Raw genomic sequence first — 13,327 nt, 5'->3', positions numbered from 1 at the left:
CCCTGTCAGTTCCATGCAGTTTTCAACAGCTATCAAGAAGAGAGGTCATGTCATGGATTTTTGTGAATGTTTCTTCTTCTACATATGCATAAGTTTAGCCATCTAGTTCAAATGATATTCAGCTTTATTGTCAATGCACAAATTAAATACCAGTAGTCTAAAACAAAATGCCGTTTTACCCAGTGGTGCAAATAACTGACATGTCCAAAAGGGCCTTCATGAAATGCGTTGCGAGACTTCATACACATTTTAACGGGCAAAGTTGAAGAGCTACTGTCCGTTATCGTTTGTGCAAATAATATGCTGATTCATGTTCCCTTGCATTTTGCAACTATGAGGTCCATGGTTAAGCTCAATCTTTTGACGCAATCTTTTGATTTTCACCCAGCCTAGTCCATGGTAGGCGCCCGATAGAAATATTGTTTAATTTTGCGATTGCGATATCCACGCACTGGCGCCCCCCCCTGCGACGTGTTCGCCCCCCGGTTTTAGAGCAAAAAACCGTGACTGTTAACAAACTATAAGCTATATAAGGTAGGCCCTATGCTAGGCCTATTACACAACACAAATTGTCACTAGGCTATGCTGGCGACCCAAATAAAATCTCCTTTGGAACCAATGGCTTACACCTTACAGTATCAAGCTGCCACCTCTTGGTGAAAAGTTAATAGTTTTGCATATCAGTTGTAGGCTAATACATTTCACGTAGCTGTGTGAATCACGGAAAGGGCGAATGAAGTGGACACTTCTAAATGGAACCCAACCCACTATACAGTAACTCAAGGTCTGTGGCTAAAGCAGCCATAATGAAAGCGTTATCATTGTTTGGATACTTCACACACACATGTTTTTTAATCGCAATAGACTACAACTACCAAGCTGGAATCAAAGCACATCGACTCCCCTCTCACACCCTAAACACGCACTTCGAACAAACAAAAAGCGCCTCAGTCTCACGGAATAGCCATAGGCAAAACTGTATCTGACCGGTGTAACGTTGGTACTAAATCATCCATCGCAAAGAATGATTTTTGTAGCACGTGCAACAAATATGTGTAGGTACAGCCCTGCCCTGAATACATCTCAACGTGCGCTCTAAAACATCTGGTTTAAATGGAGATGTAGATCATCACGGGTGCGTTAATAAATCTACATTGCGGCGAGTTGACACAAATTATTCACTTTGACGAATTTATGTAGTTTCAGTTACTTTACTTTGAGCCATGCTCTTCCTTACTTGAATCACCTTTGAAAATAGAGGATTGAAGTAGCCTATATGGGTGTTTGGGAATGAACGTTGACTCAGATGCTTTTTGAGACCTTGATCAGAAATGTCCCAGCCCGGTGTTTAGGATGCATCATAGACATGTTATCTTTCAGGTAGCCTATATATTTTCCATTAAAAAACCATCACGTAGCGAACGTGTTGTGGCTAACTCACTTAGCTCATGTTAGTAGCCTAGGTTATGGTCATAAGCAAATGAGATGACAGTCGAAAGATACAATTAGTGCTGTTATCGATTTGCTTGGTAGCCTATAAACGCATTTATGGTTTTCTACAAATACATCAATAATTTAATTTAATTTAATTTATTGTGCTTATAGAGCGCCAAAACATAACACATGTATCATGGCGCTTTACAGAATGTAGGCAATCAGAGAAAGAAGGAAAGAAAGGAAGAAAAGGAAAGCAAGAGAGAGGCCCATGGGTAACAAGGGCGAGGAAAAACTCCCTAGAATTGGATATATATATAGGAAGAAACCTCGAGCAGATCCACGACTCAAGGGCCTGACCCATCTGCCTAGGGTCAGTACATGACAGTAAGGTCTGTATACATGACAAATGCATATGATAGTCGGGTGTAGAGAATAAGACATGGTGTTAAGCACTTGAGCTGAAAGTTACAAGAGGTGGGATGATTACGTATCCGTTATGGTAATTCGTTATTCCTGATTTAGTGACAGAAAGTTCAATAGTCCAGCGTTGGGACTGTCCAGGGGAAGGGAGTTTTCGAGGGGCATGTGGTGGGTTGGCGGATGGGCCAGTAATCCGGGCAGAGTTGTCATAGGCTGGTGGTGGGTCGCTAGGCTGTACGGGCCAGGAGTCCAGATAGGGGGCAGTAATAGGGCAGTCGAGGATGGGACTTCAGGTGAGATGGGTGAGAGGAGGGCCAACACACGGATGGTTGATGACTGGTGATGATATACCTCACAAGTGAGGTACAGTAAGGGGGAAGAAAGAGAGATGTAGAGTGGGTTAGTATTACTGAAAATCAAAATGGTTAATGTCAATAAGTAATCAGTAGTACTATATGTTGTTACAGTATACCATGGTGGGAATAGGCAAGAGAGGGAGAGTTGAGAGAGAGAGAGAGAGAAGGGGGGAGAGGAGAGGGGGGGGGGGGTTGTACGGCGTGACACATGAAAAGTCCATGACAGCACTATGCTATAGCAGCATAACTAAGGCGAGGGGTAGTCGACACCAGCGCAGGTATGGTCAGTGACCACCATCGCACGTGCGACTGGGGTGCCAGTCACACGAGGACTCAGCAGGGTGGTCCATTCCAAAAAACCCTGAGGTTGGCCTCCATCACTCAACCATGCTAACGGTAACATTATTTTACCTACGTTCTGCTATTGATAGGATTAACGTAGCCTACCTGCAGTAAAAAACAAGCATGTCCGATAAACATTCTCAGATTTATTTCGGCTTCAAGAGGAAATGGGAATTACATGTCATGCAGAAATCATCCTACCCTTAGACGTTCTCTGCGGTAAACTACTGTAGCCTACAGTCTTGTCCTTGTAGGAAGCGTAGTGTCTTTCCAACCCACTTTAGATTAAAGGACAATTCCGGCGCAAAATGAACCTGGGGTTAATAACAAATGTGTACAGAGTTCGGCCGTTCGCTGGGATTTATTTTCATGCTAGTCGAATGTGACCAGTTTTATTGCAAACCGCTAATTAGCGTTTAACGCTAGCCTTCGGGGCACACGTACAGTAAAAAGGAAATCGCTATTTCTATACCACTAACAAGGCTCAAAATAGCACCACACTTACACAGTAGCATAATGAGGGTCTCTACATGTAAACCGAAGCATTGAGAACTTTTTAAGTGTACAGGCAGTTTATTAAAAAGAAACACATTACCGTTCACGTCTGGTTCACATACAGGCAGGCATCTTGGGGAAACAGAACTCTGGGATTTGAAGTGAATTTAGCGTGAAACGTTGTTGCTGAAAGGAAGCACTGAACGCAACAGGAGACGAGATGGCAGGTTATTTGAACGAATTTGAAGACATCGAGGATAAACCTTTTCGGTTTGATGGACGTCCTTATCTTTTCAAGCTGGAATATAGGCTACCGACAAAGAGCTGCGGGAGCTCCGTGAAAGGGCTACGAGAGAGAGAGCTACCTGAAGTCAATGCTACACACAGCCTCGTACTTCTGGAAACTGGTGGTGTACCTGCGGACTTTGTGAAGCTATGGCCACCGAAGAGGAGTGCCTGTGTTGCATGGAGTGGGACCTGTTGCGTTGTGACACCCAAGACACACAGTGTTTTGTAGAGTCTGAAGATTTCCCCTCATTGATAAACAGGGCTGTAGTTGAAACTATTTTCCATGTCCCGAAAATAAATTGGAGGCGGCGATCCATACCAGAGGGACCAGATGGACATCCACTAAGTAAGTACTAGACAAGTTATGTTACATCGGAGCTATTATTTCTGATAGGCCTATATTGAGCAAATTACGTTGATTTTAGTTCACATTGCCTGCCTGTAGGCTATGTGAACCAGACGTGAACAGTAATGTGTTTCTTTTTAATAAACTGCCTGTACACTTAAAAAGTTCTCAATGCTTCGGTGTACATGTAGAGACCCTCATTATGCTACTTTGTAAGTGTGGTGCTATTTTGAGCCTTGTTAGTGGTATAGAAATAGCGATTTCTTTTTACTGTACGTGTGCCCCGAAGGGTAGCGTTAAACGCTAATTAGCGGTTTGCAATAAAACTGGTCACATTCGACTAGCATGAAAATAAATCCCAACGAACGGCCGAACTCTGTACACATTTGTTATTAACCTCAGGTTCATTTTGCGCCGGAATTGTCCTTTAACTTCCAACAAAATTACGTCTCACTGCAACGATGCGCCATCTAGTGGACAAACGACTACTTATCGCCAATACTGGAAATGCAGCCATGATGATGATGATGAATATTTGTTTTGGCTTTCTTTTAATCCTACTGAATTTGTAATTATGTATCGGCCGTTCTAATACCGATAGTATGTGGGTGCCTGTGTGTGTGTGTGCATGTGTATATGTGTGCACCACCATCTACAGGCCAATGAGTGTACAGTCACAAAATGTACATAACTTAATTTTTTAGACCCCCCCATGGATGAAATTCTACGAAACTTGGCATACCCCCAGAGAATGTCAGGTTAATCATACACATAAAATTTGGTGCAGTTCTGAACGTCTTTACTGAAGAGAGGGGCGATTAAAGTAGAATGATATTGCATTTTAATTTTTTACCGGGGGGGTGCAAATCACAAATGAGTGATTATGGGTTGATGTGGGCCCTTGAGACCAACATACCATAAAAATGTCTTTATCCTCTGTGCCACGGTTCAGGTAGTTATTTAGGAAAAACTGAATTTTTTGGCCCAGCGCGGAGGGGGAGTGGCCCCCGGGGACCAAAGCTTCGCTAGCGGCGGTCATAAAAATACCAAACCTTGATTTTGTTTTACAAAAGTGACCAAGTTAACCAATTCAAGGTTTTTAAAGGTAGGCTAGTAGTGCCCCAATGGCCTAATGGTAACAAAAAGATAGATAGATAAATAGATACTTTATTGATCCCCAAGGGGAAATTCAAGGGTCTCAGTAGCATACAGACATTACACACAACATGCACTTACAGCAGAAATGGTAAATATAAGTATAAGTATAAACATATAACTAAACTCCACTGTACAATAAAGACAATAGAAGATAAAAAAAACTAACAAAACTAAATACTAAATATACAATATAAATTAAATTTAAAAAGTCCAATGTGCTTGAGGGTGATCAAGCATAAGACGCTTGTAGTGACAGGGCCGGGACTGGTAAGATGCTCAAGGGAGTGAGTGTCATGGTGAAGGTGCAAAAAGTAGTCCAACCATAGTCCTTTAATTATGTGTGCATGGTAAGGTGCTCAAGAAAGTGAGTGTCATGGTGAAGGTGCAAAAAGTAGTCCAACATTAGTCCAACAGTGCAACAGTGCAAGAATAAGGTCTAGAGACCAGCATAAATAATATGGACAAATAGGAGAGTAAAGTATAATGTAGACAAGGTGATATAAAAAACTATGTCAGTGCAAGAACAGGTTGAGGTAATAAGGTTAAAGCCATTCAGTATTGTAGCAGAAGCCTGACCGCAGCCATTGATCATGTGTGCTAATATACAGTGTAGCAGTAAAACAGTAGTGAAAACATTAGGCTGTGGACATTAGTAAAACAGTAGTAAAGCAGTAGTGGGCAGTCAGCAGGGTTGGGTAGTAACGGATTACATGTAATCTTGATTACGTAATCAGATTACAAAAATCAAGTAACTATAATCAGCCCAGATTACAATAAAAAAATTGTGTAATCAGATTAGTTACATTGTTGGGGATTACCTGATTACATTTTATCATGCAAGCAATGCAACTTTTTAATGATAGCCTAGTTATCTTTTAATTCGACAAGCTTCGGGCTTGCCGGTTCGATCCCCGACCAGTAGAAAAAATGTGGGCGGGAGAAGTGGTTGAGCACTGCTCTCCCATGCCCACATCCACGACTGAAGTGCCCTTGAGTAAGGCACCTAAACCCTCATTGATCCCCGAGCGCCATTGTAGCAGACAGCTCACTGCTCCGGGTTGGTGTGTGCCTCACCCCCACAATTGAAATGGACATGGTGTCATTCAATCTTGTCTCAATAACAAAATAAATCAGTCAGATGTGCACCACCACCAGGCATACTGCTTATTTTCCCCTGGGGGATGAGGGGGCACTGGAGGTCTTGGAGCGCGACCTCACAAGCAGGGACCTTCACCAGGAATTGGTGAGCTCCTTTTGATTTCTCTTAGAATGGTATGCTGAGTGATTTATCAAACAATAGTACTTTTATTTTGAGTAAATAATACCACTGGTTCTTTTATAGGTCATCACTCTTGGATTGGCAGGGGGAATGGATGTGAAGGACAGTGTCTCTGGCGCATACTGAAGCAGGCCATTAGGAACAATCTGGCCAAGAAAATGTCATGGCGGGGATTGAACGGGAAAATCCCGTTTGAGAAATTACATCTCAAATCAGTTGTTATGGGTAAGCATTTAAACTGTTCATCACTGTTCACAAATATCCTGTTCTCGGCTCTGACATTTTTTTCCCCAAAGGCTCCTGTAGCTATAGGGATATCAGGCTGAAACCATCATTCAACTGTCAGCCAATTCTTAGTAGAATTTAACTGAACTCAAAGCATTTTTGCAATGTGGAAGACAACAGAACCTTCACACCTATCTTCCAGATGATTAGTTTGTTTGACAATGCTTACAGTTCGCATAGTGAAGAAGATTGTAGCATACATTATTGCTGTTTAGAATCTGTTAAATCACTGACACTGAAAACTTGTTTTGTGTTTGTTCTCATTTACAGATGCAGTGAGGAGAAATCCATCATGCTTATCTGCTACAAACAAAGAAATTGAGGAGGCTGTGAAGAGGTAGTTTTACTGGGCTGGGGATAGGGAGGGTGGGAGGAAAAACCACCAGCTGCCTCCCAACCAGGAGCAACAAGCAGAACAGCTTTAATAAAACATATATCATTTTAAAATATTTTGCTTCATTTAATTTTTTTTGCATAACACACAGAACCTAGTTTAACCATATAACTTAATATGAGCCTAGAATACTAGGACATAGTAGGTTTAAATAAATAAATAAACAAATAAATAAATAAATAGAAACACTTTGGGTCAGTTATGGCATCACTTTGGGTCATTTAAGGCCTCTTTTCGGCAAGGTTTTGGGGTTTTGGCAACTCTTTGGGATATGTCTGGCTACATTTTGGTATTCCAAAATTGGTTTTGGCTGGGTTTTGGCCGCCTTTTGTTTTTCTTTTGGCAAGCCTAATTTGGCCTAAATTTGGGCCGTACATCATCCCAAAGCTTTGCCAAAATGGCATGCCAGTTTTGGCCCAAATTTGGGCCAAAATGATTTTGCTATCTGGGAAGGCTTGACTACACGGTGGTAGCGAAAATCGAAATCTGCTTTTGATAGCCTACCGGTGCCGCTCCACAAAACGAAAAAATATCTTAATTTGCTGTCTATTGTCAGTGTTGGGGGTAACGCAACTACGCAAATCAAAACAATGTCTTAATTTACCCTACTTCTTGACTGCAATGTAGTCAATTGCCTGCTTGACATGTCATTTTTATTTTTCTGTACAATAAACAAATACATCTGCTTTTGCCGCAGAATTACATTCATATTTGGCTGACTGCAGACACGCCACTTCCCTCCCCATATTCCAAGATTAAGATAGTAGCCTATACAAAAAGCACTTCATACTATCATAAAAATTTGTTAAAACGAATAGCTATTTGGAATTTGACAAAACACTGGTCCTCATTTTGCGAATGCGAGGACGATATGAGCCTGTTGCATTTAGTTAGATGTCCGAGTCACGCATAATGTTTGAAAACCACTGGCTCGTAATCACAATAATTTAACACACGACAGTTGGATAGCCTACTTCATCATGTCCCCATGCCTACATTTTTGTGAGTAGCATAGAGATCGTTAAAATCAATAAAGTATGGCTCTCCGTTTGGGTCATCGAAAATGTATATTTTTAATAGACTACCGTCGAAGATGCTGACTTGCAAAAGCCTCGGGATAACACGTTATCTCCACTATCATCAGTCATGCCCCTTGATCAAAGTGGGGAATGAAATAAAAGTTTGAGAACCACTGGCTTAACAAGTTACCTGCAGTCCAGAACACACAGAATCTGTTGCAATATTCTGATGATCGGCGATGATATCGGCAAATGTTTGTTTTCCAAAGTAAGAATTTCACTTCACCATGCACCTTCGACAATGAATAGCTCATTACACTTGTTACTGTTAAACGTAGGCCTACCTGGTATCATTACAAACATTATTCTGTGTCCTAAAACTGGCATATTTTATGGCATTGTGTCATGTAAGTTCGTTGCAAAATCTAGAGAAATGTGTGAGGTGGTCAGCGGGGGACAATTGAGACACACATTGGATTGTGTTATTACTTAAACATTCCACACTATCCACAGCTGTGGTAGGCCTATCAGGGGCAGGAGGATTACTGTTAGCGCAGGCTTTATATAAAATTCTTCAACAGAAGGCCTCGAATGTTGTCTTGTTTGTGGAGCGCTTTGCTTCGCTTCTGTAATCTCAGCTTCATTGAAAATGAGGGCTTCCCTCAATGACCCTCCGAGAATTAATAAAGGTTGAATGAATGAATGAATGAATGAATGAATGCAGGCTTGCCCAAAATAGGCTAAAGGCCTGTGGTTTGCGCAGCCTACAGTAAATAACAGACACGCCAGAATGTGCGTTATGATGCTTTTTTACGAGCAAGATGTTTTTGGTACCCTACGCACACTGCATGTTCTTAAATAACAATGATCATCAGTAATATTCGACCATTAATTTGGGTAAATGGGCAAGCGTGACCACCTTGATTGGCTGATGATTGTAATGCGGGCATGATTCCAAACACCTCCCTTACGATGATGAGTGACAGGACAGGTCTCAGAATGCGTGCGCTACACAAGGACGGAAGATGATGAATAACTGGGGCCGTAGGCTATTCACAAAGGCTTTTATCTTACTACTAGGAGTAGGCTACTCCTAAATCGCACTTAAAGATTTTAGCTTGGAGTTTTCTCTTAAAAGTTATTCACAAAGCCTTTCAGACAACTCCTAAACTAGGAGTGAGTCTTCGTTGCTATGTATGACATCATTACTCATGCACGAGCTTGACTGAAGTGACCACCTTGATTGGCTGACGATTGTAACGCGGAAATTCCAAACACCTCTCTTCCGATGATGAGTGACAGGTGACAGGTCGGAGAATGCGTGCGCTACAAAAGTAGTGCGAAGGACGGAAGATGATTAATAACTGAATAAAAAGGCCTTGCCTAAATGAATAAAGAGTAAGGCAAAACAAATAGCCTAGTAGCCTAATGAAACATAGGCCTATGGATTGATGCAGTAGCCTACCTTTGCAACATTATTAAATTAATCTGTCACCATATGCCTAGGCTACGTTTGCAAAGAGGAGAACATTTTAATTTGATTCACAATGAAACGTTGCATTTCATTTACATGTTAACAATGAGTAGTTTTGGTTGTTGTTGGTGGCGTTATCACTTTTATGAATGCGAAATTGTTCCCTCGCGATTGGAAGCTCCTGTTGCGCATAGGCTACGCATTTCAAAACATCGCAACGTAAAATGCCTCAAAAAAGCTGTTTATGAATAGGTCTTAGTGAGTTAGGAGTCCTCTCGACATAAGCTGTCCCAGACTTAGGTGCTACTTTTAGGTCTAAAATGCTATATGAATTACTTTTTGTGAAAAAATTAGGAGTCCTAAAGTTAGGAGTGGCACGCCCATTATTTTTAGGAGTTGCTCCTAAATTTGACAGTTAGGAGCTACTTTTAGCCTTAAAATTCTTTGTGAATACGGCCCCTGAATAAAAAGGCCTAGCCTAAATGAATCAAGGCAAAAAAAATAGCCTAGTAGCCTAATGAAACATACGGATTGATGTAGTATCTTTGTAACATTATTAAATTATTCTGTTACTATGCTTACGTTTGCAAAAGAGAACATTTTAATTTGATTCACAATAATGTTACAATTAATTTACATGTTGACAATGATTAGCCTAGTTTTGGTTGTTGTTGGTGGCGTTATTGCATGTTAGTTATGCCTACAATGCAAAATTGCTTCCTCACGATTGGAAGCTCCTGTAACTGCATAGGATTTCAAAACACGGCAAAATGCCGCAGGTTTGTGAATAGGTCTGTGAGTAAGGAGTCCTCTTGACTTCTTTTAAGATGTCAGAGGTGGGAAGGTGTGATTTGTTGGGGGCAGGGCCGATTAACTGGACACAAATGTCTGATGGCCCCCCTTCCCCCCAGCCAACGTGAATCGGGTGGTTAGTTAATAGGCCTATCGTGAAGATTTTTCCTGCCATCTAAGGCACGAGCGCATCTGTGAGGCCAAGCATCACCAAGTAGCTCGTTTGTTTACAACTAACATTCAATTTAATTAAACTGCTTTATAGGCTATGCCGAAATATTTTTCAACATTTTGAATATTAGTGTCGGGTGAATTGAAATGTTCTCAAAGTATCCTTATGGCTGAAAGCTGCTTGGGATCCCCCCGTCAAGCAATATAACCATACAAACGCGCTTCCTGCACTCATTGTTTCAAAAGGAGTAATTTTGGCTTTGTCAGAACTGAAGAGCTGTGGACGGCACAGCACGGTATGCCCAATGAAAATAAATTAACGCAACGCAACACAACACAGACCCCGCTTCTCTTGCGTCAGTCACTGACATGAACGAAACACAGAACCCGCTTCTCTCACGGCAGTCACTGACAGTAACCTAGAATAAATGCATGGGGGAAAACACTTCCCCATGACAAAGACATCGTAAAACACTGAAAGTTAATATTTTGTCACTAGCAACATACATCTGTCCTTTGACAAATGTGTTATGTTCCAAGTAGCCTATGCGTAATTCTGCTTCATAAAGTTGAACAAATACATATGCTTATTTCACAGAAAATATAAATAGCCAGTTAGGGTCTACAGTGCAGAGTTGGTAAGTTATGGTAGGCCAACTTGGAGTGAACATACAAACAGGGGAAATTCTTTCTCTTGTAGCTGAGTAGCCTCAGGTGTGCACGTAGACATAAGGCCGAACATGTAAGCGCCAATGAATCGTGCTCTCACGACAATCACGCCGTTAAACTTAAATAGGTTAACATCACTCTAAGTTCACCTTCAAGCAAGGAAAACGATGATTTGAAGACATCTGTTTCGTTGGAAGGGCAAGGGGTAGCAACAGGGCAACACAGAGACAGGCCCGATGGCAGGGCTGTTATGAGAGTATTAAAATATGGGATATTCTACGGGAAAACATTAAAACGGCAAGACAGCGGGGGAAAGTTAAAATACGTGATAAACACGGAAAAAGTTGGCATGCATTGTTTCGGTCCCCGTGCACAGGGATTATTTGTCATATTATTAATCACATATGATTATTTGTGAAATTGTGCAAACAGGCGCAACACATTTGAAAAGGAAGGACTGGTAGCATGCAAGCTCACGGGAAAGATTGATTTAAGGCGAGACACTACAGGTGAATAGGGTAAAATTTTTAACAAGCAGATATCACTATGAAACTTCCACAGTTGATTACTTACATTAATATGAGAAAAATGTATTACAAGTTTGCTGTAATTTAATGTTTACATATGCAAATTAGGCATTATCTAATTGAATATGCGCTAATTTGCATACATTTTAAGGCACGAAACCTGAGCATTGGATACAGCCAGGTTCAAAATTATGTTTTCATTGTGTTCAGATATTAGATGGGGAAACATTTACAGAGGGATTTATGAATATCTACTTTTGTTATCCTGTAAATCAGAAAATGATGCCACTAGCCCTAAAAAATCGATTTTTTTCAATGTTTTTAGGCATAAAATGTCATGTACGTCAGGCTAGGAATAATATATCAACAAACCCCTCTGTAGAAATCTTTGACATATAGTTAGGCATAAGTCTAGAAAGTTTGGTGTATGTACGTGCTTCTGAAGTGGAGTTTTTGAGCTCAGAGTGTGAGCGGAAACTCAGTTTGAGAAAACAGCCAATGAGATTCCGTTCTCAGCCTAGATTTGCCTTTGAACTTTCGCGATTGGTTGCTGATACAAAGGAAGTGTCCATATATGGATCACATAGCGTGATACATGAAAAACAGAGCTTTCCAACGGTAGTACACATGTTATGTTTTGGACCACGGTCGCGGGAGTGTATGCAAGGTTAGAATGCTAACTTTTGCTGAATTTAGGAGAAATATACAGGCGCGAGTAGACACAATATAATGAAATAAACACCTAAATGTGTAAATCGGACTTTTTTGTTGTAGTAGTGTGATAGAATACATGCTAAGGTAACATACTAGCTTAAAATCTCGAAATTGACCAGTGCATGAAAAAAACGATGTTTTCACCTGCCGTGTCTCGCCTTAAGAACGTTATCACAGTGTGTGGCTGTGGCGCGCGAAAGACAGCGACAATTGGCAGGGGAGGGTCATGTCTTTTTTAACAATTCTGTCGGAGGGTCATTGAACAATTTCTAGCAGGCAAGAGAGGGTCATGGAACTTTTGACTGATGCACTCAAAATTCCTCCGGTGGCCCCTTAAATAAATAACGAACAGTCCCTAGATTGCTGCTGGGCTATATGTCTTGGTTCATGTCTGTTAACAACTCATTGCCGTCAAACGCATAGCCTATCTCGCGGTTGTATCCATTACAAACAAACATGCAATGTGATCGTCTGGGATTGGGGAGAGGACTAAATGCTCTACTGAATAAGCACAAAGTCAAATATTTAAATGAAAAACACTCTTTAATAATAAAAAAAAATAAATAAACCGCTAATGAAGTAAACTTGTGACCATCAAAAATTGTTTATCGCCTATAACTCCGTGATAACAGGACGTAACAGGAAGGCATTTGGCTGAGCAACGGAGGTTAATATGCTCTATATTTTGTCCAAATGATGTCTGTCTATCATCGTTGCACTCGGAGAAAAACAGAATGTTTAATTTGTCCTGCGTTTCTTCTACGGCTGCAAACGGGATTCACTCGCAGTTAACCAAATATTTCTTTATTAGGGCAGGGCAGGCATATTTCTGGCTATTAAATTATTTCTAAACCAGTCTGCTAAAGTCTGTAGTGAAGTCTGTGTAGGGTTTTCCAGGCTCCATTTCTTTTTACGAGACACCCTGCTCACTTGAGCCATCTACCGGTTGTTTGGGTTGTTGCAGCGTCTCACTGGAAAAATACTAATTAAAGTCGTGTGATACCGCGTGATCCCACGCGCGGACCGTGAGTCAAGCTGGCCAAGTCGAAGCACTGCCCACTGTAGTGGTCAAACATTTATTTACGTTTAAACAATTGTTTTCGTCTGCACATATTTCTCTCCAGTCGGAGATGATAGTTTAACTTTAGAGTACTATAAATA

This window comes from Alosa pseudoharengus, unplaced genomic scaffold, assembly GCF_046254945.1.
Source record: "Alosa pseudoharengus isolate Yale_2024_CS ecotype anadromous, Long Island Sound unplaced genomic scaffold, YU_APseudo_1.1 YU_APseudo_1.1_scf_11, whole genome shotgun sequence".
Lineage (NCBI taxonomy): Eukaryota > Metazoa > Chordata > Actinopteri > Clupeiformes > Clupeidae > Alosa > Alosa pseudoharengus.
This window is presented reverse-complemented; position numbering follows the sequence as displayed.